Source organism: Gallinula chloropus, assembly GCF_964237585.1.
Source record: "Gallinula chloropus genome assembly, chromosome: 5".
Taxonomy (NCBI): domain Eukaryota; kingdom Metazoa; phylum Chordata; class Aves; order Gruiformes; family Rallidae; genus Gallinula; species Gallinula chloropus.
In genome coordinates, this window is record NC_140090.1 from 16,803,198 (window position 1) to 16,809,840 (window position 6,643).

Consider the following 6,643-nt stretch of genomic DNA (forward strand, 5'->3'; position numbering starts at 1 on the left):
GCCATCCCACCCTGGGTTATTTTTACAGCTGGGAAAGGAGGTGGTGAACCTGGACGAGAGGGTTGAAGGCTTTTCCAAGGCAGCTCACAAAAGCTGTGAAACCAGAGCCGGAGCTTACAAGGCCCCAGATCAGCAGCTCCAAATGTGTCACTGGCACTGAACCTAGAAGGGCCATGTGCCCCAGAAAGGAATTTCCCTGGTTCTGCCCAAGCAGAATTTTTCTGCACGCAAATAAAATCTCCCAGCCAAGTACCTGTCTCCCCCACTGGTACAGAAACCCAAAATAGATGCTCAGAACTCACAGGCATCTCCAGCCCTCTCAGAACACACAGCCTCAGGCGGTACAGGCAGGACAGTGGGACAGAGAGAACATCTATGACATGCAAACCTTTTGCCTGCCCAGATACAAGACTTTTGGAAAACACCCAACCAAGCAAAGATCATGGAGATGTGATGATTTACATCAGATGAAGATGAGTCCCTTGAAAATCAATTCCAGGTGAGGCGCATGGAGCTGCCCAGAAGTTGCATGCTAGTTTCTCTCTCCCTGTTCCTCATTGCCAAAACACGTTGAAGCTGAGGCTTCACAGGCAACGAAGAACGGTTCCCTTGGGAGGAGCCGTTCCACACATGCCTTCCCAATAAGCTGTCCCAGCAGAGTGGTGGCAATGTTTAGAAACCAAGCTGGTCATCGCTGGCAATTGCAGAAATGGACAAAAATAGCAGAAAAAAAATTTCACAATTTCCTGCACATTTTTCTCTGATTGTTCCACAAGAAAATGTTGGGTTATCCAAAAGAGAAGAATGGTTTTAGCAAGCAAAACAACAGTAATCACCTGCTTTGCTAAGTGTTTGCAAATACCATAAACGTTTTCTTAGCCAAATGTCATTCCTTTCCGCAGCCATCACCCCCTTCTCCCAGTTACTCACTGTGACTAATGGGAGGGGAAAGAAATTGATGCCTTTTTTTTTTTCCGATGGATTTTAAATCCAAAATTTTAATTTTAGTTGGAAAGTGCTCTCCTCACCTCCTCTCTGCCCCATGAGATGGGTGACACCATTGCATCTGTGGCACGAAATGCTTTGTTTGGTCACTTAAACCTTCAGCAGTAGAAGACAGCATCTAAGTCCTCTCTAGAAAACTCTCCGTGATGGGACAAGACCTCTGAGTTTGTAACGCTTCTCTGAGACATCCAAGGTTCCTCAGCGCATCCTTCATCGAAGTCTCAGTTTTGCTAGTTGAGCTATCAAAGCCATGATGGAGGGGAGAATTGTTTATATTTATTTCTTTCTGGGTTGTAGACATTGCCAGTAGAGTCTTCAAAATAAGAAAAGAAAAACCCTCTGACTCGCTGCCCAGAAACTCAATCCCAAAAGCCTCCTCCCAACCTCTGTTTACAAAATTATAAGCTTTCTTTGTCCTAACCATTTTCCTGTTACAATAATATTCTTCATCTTCTATCTGACTTTTTTTTTCTTTTTTTTTTTGGTGCATGGAAAATATGATTTCATTGTGAAAGGATTTCTTATGAATCAATACAGCAAAGGGAACACAGAGATGTTTGCAGTAAATCACCCTCGAAGCAGAGACATGTAGAAAATGAGTTACAAGAAAAAGTAGATAATCCCAAGCCATTTCCAGATGGAAGGAGGTTATATTTTCCATACACTGTATCTGGTTTTTGTGTCACAAAACACGCCGGTATTTATTTAAAGTATTTTTGTTGTACCATAGGGTTATGATTACATGAAATGAGTTTCCAAAAATTACAAAAATTGGCCTGCTTTAGGTAACAAATGGAAGAACTGAGATACTGAGTTCAAACCAGCTAAGGCTGGGCTCCTTTTGAAGTGCAGAGCCCAGCAGCAGAAGGCTGACCTCCATCCAGTGAGGTTCCCTCTGCTGCTGGGACGGTCATGACCAGTGCAGAGGTCTGATTTTCCAGCAGTTTGCTGGTTCTTTCACCCACTTGTCCATAGCTGGCAGGGACAATGCTTGGAGGTAGGCTTGCTTCTCCCCTTCCTTAAAGCAAACTCTCTCAGCACCATCTCCTCAGTGAAGGCTTGGCAGAACTGAGCACCTGGTGACCTGAGGGAGCCACTGGATCTCTTGGAAGCACTGGGCAGGGAGCAGCCTGTCTGAGCCATGCACTGAACTGGGTGTTAGATACCAAGCTGTTCTCCTAAAGGAGAGACATCTGAAAGCCATTTAGACAGCATCTGGATGGAATCAGGTCTGGCTGCTACCCAGGGGATTGAGGCACATCCTCTGAGTGGTTCACTCCTGCAGTGACCTAAGACTTAGACAGGTAAATGAGGGAACTACATCCCCCCTTCCAACAACTCTCCAGGACCTGAAAATCTGGTGAAACATCATCCCATGGGCTCCTCATGGAACCATGGTTCATCAACACTGCAGGTGTGTAGCATCCTACAATGCAACTGAGAAACCAATGACTGCAACAGATATAACCTCAGACACGTGAGCAAACAAGCAACCTGTGAGGAAATAAAAGTAAAACCAGGTACCTCTAAGCTCAATATAGCTGTGGGCACACAGTATAGGAAAGCTACTGTGCAGACACTAGCAGTCATGTTCCAAAAAGGGTAGAAAGTCCTTGAATTTTAAAAACTGGTGAGAAAGATGTTGTGGTGCCTACAGGAGCAAAGGAGTTTGTGTTAGGGCTACCTATAGCATGGCCAGTAGCCCACCTCCAGCCAGCTTGGAAGGTGGCTGGGTCCTGGCCCAAGGACCCACATGCAAAATTGCATTTTCTGCCTCAGTGTACTTCAATCTCCCGCTCCCACAGAGCGATGCAGCTGTGCCTCACGTGTTATTTGGGTAAAGCACCATCAAGAAGAGCTGGGGTCACACAAGCCAGCCAGACAGGGAGGCTGCACAAAGGGCGGGTGTTCTCAGGGTAAGTAGGTGATGCACCAAAGCTCCTGACCCTCATTACCCAGGTAACACAACATTCACAACCAACCCGTCACCTGCTGCTCACGGTTGCACTGCACTGAAGGAGGGCTCCCAGAAACACACACCGTGTAATTGCAGCCTGCCTTTTCCAGGCACGCCAGGCCAGCCTCCTCCCTTGCTCTATAGATGGGCAGAACTGAGCAGCACAGGAGCTGGATCTTCATGAAAGCCCCTGATCGTTCCCCTGCTATGAGGCCCTAATCCTAATGGCACTGACAGGAGGTGAGACCCAGACCTGGTGGCTGTAGGTGTTTCATGCTCGATGAAGAGTCCTGAGGGCATGACCAGCTCCTGAGTCCCTGCGGGTCACTGAGCAATGGGAGGAGTGCACCCAGTGCCGAGACCCCTCTCCATGAGACTGAGGGTGACTCTCCTCGCCTCTACAACGGCTGGAGCTGCCTCTGAGGCTGACACAGTTGTGCGTGCTTCAATCTTCCCTCTGTTCCTCTCTTTCCCCCCATGACAAGCTGGCACCCCGGCTATCCCAGTGCTCCCCTGCCCTTAAAGACATTAATTTTTCTCTAGAGCGCCAATCCATAAGATGAGCAGCACCAGCCCCGGAAAGCCGGCCCGGGAGAACGCCCGTACGGGCGGAAGCGCACAGGCAGGGGCGGTGCCCTGGGACGAGCTGCGTCAGGCCTTCCCGGGCGTGCCGCTCCCTTCCCGCTTCCATCGCCCATCGGCAGGGCCCGGCCGACCTCTAGCGGCGGGAGCCGGGAGCCTCCGGGCCGGAGCTGGCCTGCCTCGGGCGGCGCATCCTGCCTGCGCGGGGCTGGCTTCCCTGGGTAATAGAAGGTCTCATGTGGCTGGAGAAACCAAAAAAAAAAAAGGGAGGAAAGGGATGTGAGAGCACCTGGTAGGGAGGGGGGCACAGGGAAGCAGCCGGAAGAGCGCAGGTCACCGGTGTTGCCTTGGGACTTGCATTACCAAATCCTTCAGCATCTCTACCCAAGATGTTCCTTCATAAATGGTGACTGTGAGAGGGTTCTCAGTCCAAATGAGGTGGAGGAAGAGAGCAGAGAAGGGCTAGCACGGTGCTGACCTTGGGGAGAGCTTGTGTGTCAGGTGGACTATGGTTAGGGTCCATGGGTTCATGCCCTGTGCTCTGCACAGTCATTCTTCTTTAGCTAATCCAGCAGTTTCTAAGGTGTCTAGAGGGAGGGTGCCTCCATATTTCCCAGAAGGGAAGAGGGGGAAATGAGCACCGGGCCCTGAGAAAGCTCGCAGCCAAGCTCTTTCTCCTTGTTGGAAGATATTTAGGATCTCCCTCCGAGTGCGGCTGAGGTTGGAGCCAGGGGGCCTTGGGAATGAAGGACAGCCATCACTTGCAACCCATCAAGCCAAGGCAGACAGCAGCCTGCCTGAGCAAGGCTGAGGTTTCTCTCACATGGAAGATTGAGCTATAAAGACATGTGAAACCCTATCTCCAGTGCTATCCATATCAAAGAGTTCATGGGGGGCTGCTTTAAAATAGGACCTTGGCACAGGTTCCTGCTTCTCCTCACGTCTTACTGAAAGGCACTCTGCCAAAATGTCAGCTTGGCTGCTCCACATGTCCCAGGCATCCCAGGCATGTCCTACAAACCTTTCCGGTGCTCCCAGGGAGATAGCTGCCTCCATAAACAGCTTCTCCTCTCAGCTGTGAAGGATCCTGCTGGCCCCTGAGCACCATCTCCCCAGCTGAGGAGCAAGTGGGGTGTCTTTCCTGAAGTGCCAACAGCAAGGGCTGGGGCATGTATGAAAAGCTCTCTGAACTGTTTGCCAGACTGTGTGCAGGGGCCCTCTTTTTTTCCCTCCTCTGCATGAGCATAAGGGATCCATGGAGAATTAACGGGCACAAGGCAAAGCTGGTGGGAATGAACCTGATTTTCTAGTTGTGCTTATTTTGGCTGGGAGAGAGTTAATTTTCTTCACAGTAGCTGGTGTGGGGCTGTTTCAAATTTGCACTGAAAACACTGTTGGTAACACAGAGGTGTTTTCATTACTGCTGAGCAGCACTTACGAAGAGCCAAGGCCTTTGCTGCTGCTCACCCTACCCCACCAGCAAGTACCTGGGGGTGCACAAAGAGTTTGGAGGGGGCACAGCTGGGACAGGTGACTCCAACTGACCAAAGGGATAGTCCATACCATGTGATGTCACGCTCAGCATATAAAGCTGGGCAAAGGAGACAGAAGAGTGGGACATTCAGAGTCAGGGCATTAATCTTCAAACACTGCATGTGATGGATCCCTGCTTTTCTGAAGATGGCTAATGGGAAGTGGGGAATGAATTCCCTGTTTTGCTTTGCTTGTGCACACAGCTTTTGTTTTACTTTTCAAACTGCATTTATTTCAACCCAGGTTGAGTTTTCTCACTTTTACCCTTCTGATTCCCACTGGGGAGGAGCAAGGGAGCGGGTGCATGGTGCTTAGCGGCTGACTGGGGTCAAACCACCACATTCGTATGAGTGGAAATAAGAGATTTCAGCTGAGATGACCATGGCCACAGCTGTCCAAAGACTCTGCCCATGAAGAACCAGAAGCAGGCAGAGCTGTGATGTTTTGGAAATCACTTCATGCATATAAACCATAGGGACATCTCTCAGGGGTCATCCAAATACCACAATAAAATCCTAGAGGGACCATGCAGAGTCCCCTGAAGCTGTCCTGGGGTATTGGCTTAATCCAAACTCTCTCCACCAATCTAACATGGGCTTTCTTCCTGCTTTTTGCACTTCTCAGCCTAGTGCACTTGCTAAATCTCAGTCCAGACAGGGAGCCCACATGAGCACAAGTCTTGAGACTACCCCAAGGCTGGTGGGTGAATATTACACCTCTGCTCTCCCAGCTGGAGGAACAGGCAAGGGTGGCTCAGCACTGTGAAAACAGATCTCAGTAAAGCTGAAGGCATTGCTAAGCATCTCCTAAGACAGATTGCTCTCATACAAGCTAGCCCCACAGCCAGCCAGGAGAGCAAGGCGCTTCAGCAATAAATGCTCCTCTCCTCCCAGCCCTCTTTAGTGACTGCAGCGCATCCCAGCAGAGCTCCGCCGCACCAGGCCAAGGTCACGGCTGCACTCCGCTTTGATTCAGCGCACCCTCCCCTCCCACATGCAGTTCTCATTAAAGCCCGGCTCCTCTGGCAAGAACGCTGTGCACAGTCACGAGAAGCTGTTCTCTGATGGCTTGTTTGATCCAGTTGTTGGAGGCTTAAAACAATGAGCTTGCAAATATTGCATTCCTCCCTGCACTTACTTTCTTTCTCTTTCTCTCCTTCCTTCCTTTCTCTCTTTTCTTTCTCTCTTTCCTTCCTCTCTCCCTTTTCCCCTCTCCCTAACAAGATGGGGGAGATACACAGCACCAGCTCTTGGGTTTAGGAGTGATGAGAGAAAACAGATGAGAGGGGTATTTCTGTCATGTTTCTGTCCTGATGTGAACACACACACGTGTGAGCATGCATGCACGTCTCACACATGCCTTTCCACAGGACTCTCCCAGCTGGCACTGTATTGCCCTGGCTCAGGCAGGAACACTCAGAGCAGGACCCCCGTCACCACCACCAAGAAGATGGCACATGCCAAGGCCCCACAGCCATCACAGTGTCACCAAGACAGAGACACATCCCTCTCCGCCTTCAGTCTGTCAGGCAGAAACATGGAGAGGAGGGAGCATGGAGTCCAAAAG